This window comes from Erinaceus europaeus, chromosome 21 (assembly GCF_950295315.1).
Source record: "Erinaceus europaeus chromosome 21, mEriEur2.1, whole genome shotgun sequence".
Taxonomy (NCBI): domain Eukaryota; kingdom Metazoa; phylum Chordata; class Mammalia; order Eulipotyphla; family Erinaceidae; genus Erinaceus; species Erinaceus europaeus.
In genome coordinates, this window is record NC_080182.1 from 43272969 (window position 1) to 43275326 (window position 2358).

Genomic DNA, 2358 nt, shown 5'->3' on the forward strand with positions numbered 1-2358 from the left:
CCGTTATTTCCATCATGCCACCTAGTGGGTGGGCCAGGGCAGCCCCGGGCCTCTCATGCCAGTTGTCTTTCTCTGCAGCTTCACCTAGTGAGCGTTTTGCTTCCTGTCTCTAGGCTCAAGGTTCTGTTAAAATGACATAGCCTGACTGCATATAACCATGGCCAGACAAAATCACATGGCTTATTCCTCAGATATGAAATTCACTCCTCTTCTGTCAAATTCAGCATTTGATGGTGGACTGACTGTGAAGTAATCATACCTATGTACTGTATGAAATTTTCAACCATTTAACAGATGTGAAAATAAAGTTGATCTGGATAACATGCCTGTGGTCCAACTGTTACAGGAAAACAAACAACAGGGATCCCACCCAGAGTTTGTGCAGTCAACTAGTACAGGCCACGAAATCTCCGTTAATGAATATCAAGCTTGGAGGCGCCTTGTCTTGGTCAGTAGTGTTTAATGTGGGTTCATGTTAGAATCATGAGTATTTCTGAGAGATTTCTGCAGGTCAGGTCACACTACAGTCCATTTAAATACTGATTTCTGGAAAGATAACCTAGAGGCTTGATATTTTTTGTCATTTTTAGGGAGATAATGATGTACACAACAGGAATGTGATTTCTAACTTCCTTGTCATAGCTGTTAGCACACCACCTGAAGCCCTTCTGCCACAGTGTGCCAGGCCCCTGAGGTCCCTCCTCCTGCCTCTGCCCACCAGCTGCCCTTGAGTTTTCTTCACCAGCCCACAGCTAGTCCAGGTTTCACCCTGTGTTTTCCCTTTCTTTCCTTGCTTAAGCTCCACCTATAAGGAAGATTATTTGGTATTCATCTTTCTCCTTCTGGCCTAGCTAACATAAGATACAGTGATTCCACTGTACAAAAACAAAACAAACAAAATAACGGCGGGGGGGGCTGTAATCCAGTGATTCAAGTTCTTATATATATATATATTGTATTTTGTTGATGAGAAAGAGAAGTCATGGGTGGGGAAGGCTGTGAAAATGTCATGACTGTCTGCTGACCGGAGAGCTGGCCCAGAGCAGCGACAGGCTTCTCACTCCCACGCCTGTTCTTAGAATGTGCCTTCTGCTTGCCTCTGCTGTTTCCAGAAGCTGCCCAAGGACATGATTTTAAGATAAAATGTGTCATTGGGACCAAGTGGACAGTACACATGATTAAAGCCAGTGGCAGTCTTAGTATAAACCCGGCCCCTTGAGATGTGTTTTACATCTACGTAGTGCGTATATACAGCTTCTTTTTACAATTTCAGTCTGAGTTCCAGACTGGCTTCCTACGAGGTATCAGTCCTGTTCTGAGAAGCAGGGCTCGGCTTAGTCAGCTGCTGCCTGTTACCATTTAGCTGCCAGGTGCTGCAAATTATACCTTTCTATATGTCTGCCTTAACTTGGCGTGCAGCCCAGACTGGTCAGGCCAGTGCCCTGCACCTAGAGTGTGACCTACGGCCAGTCCAGCAGACTTTCACCCATGAGGCCGTGAGGCCCTGGGCCAAAGCTTAGAGGTTCCCCCCCTCTCACAGTCGGCACCTGGTACAGCCTGGACTCCTGTTGCTCTGAGGCAAAATGCTCCATTTGTGGCCAGACCTCCCAACCTCTGGTGCTTGGCTTCAAGTTTGCACCCCCCCCCCATGCATACCAGCACTCACCTGAGGTCTCTCTGCATGTCTGTGGACGTCCCAGCTGCAGTTTAGTGAAGTTTGTGAAATCCAACAATAAAACTTGTTGTTTTAGGGGGAGAGTCTGTTCTGCTCACTGATAGTCCATAGCCATGCCTCCCAGAAGCCCCTCATCAGGGTTTTCTGTGCTGATCTACTGGGATGAGGGGAGGTGGGGCAGGGGGAGGCTTGGTGTCAGCTGTCAGTTTCCTTATCTGTAGCATTAGTATGATAGCCCACACCTTATGAATGTCACAAGAACTTCCAAAATCAAATGGAACTTTCAAATTTCATTTTTTTCTACTTGAAGAGCTAAGCAATATTTTTGTTTGTTTGTTTTTTTATATTTATGTCTTTATTTACTTACTTTTTTTGGATAGCGGCAGAGAAATTGAAGGGAAACATGAAGAAAGACGTCAACAGTATTGTTTCACTGTCAGGCTAGCGTGGGGGGCCTCTTCTTAGGCGCGAACTCTCTGGGCTGGAGAGAACGAGACCGGAGCCAGCCTGGGCTGCTTCTCACTCAGCAACTCAAGAGAGATGACCCAGGAACAGAGCTGGTGATGGCGAGGAGATTCAATTCTTTATTGATCAAAGAGCCAAGGCTTTTAAGAGTCGGACCCAGAAGTGGCAAGTCGGAAATGGAAATGGTTAGGAAAGGGTCAGGAAAAGGCAAAAGGGGG

General features: G+C 46.5%; 1 long non-coding RNA gene across 1 annotated transcript; it reads right to left on the reverse strand.

Annotated features, from left to right (window-relative positions):
- Positions 1–994: 994 nt before the first annotated feature.
- LOC132535259 (uncharacterized) lies at positions 995–2121 on the reverse strand. Its single transcript, XR_009547028.1, has 3 exons — positions 2043–2121; positions 1667–1832; positions 995–1115 (listed from the first exon to the last, which is right to left on the reverse strand). It is a non-coding gene; the product is annotated as an uncharacterized LOC132535259 (long non-coding RNA).
- Between the last annotated feature and the right edge of the window lie 237 nt (positions 2122–2358).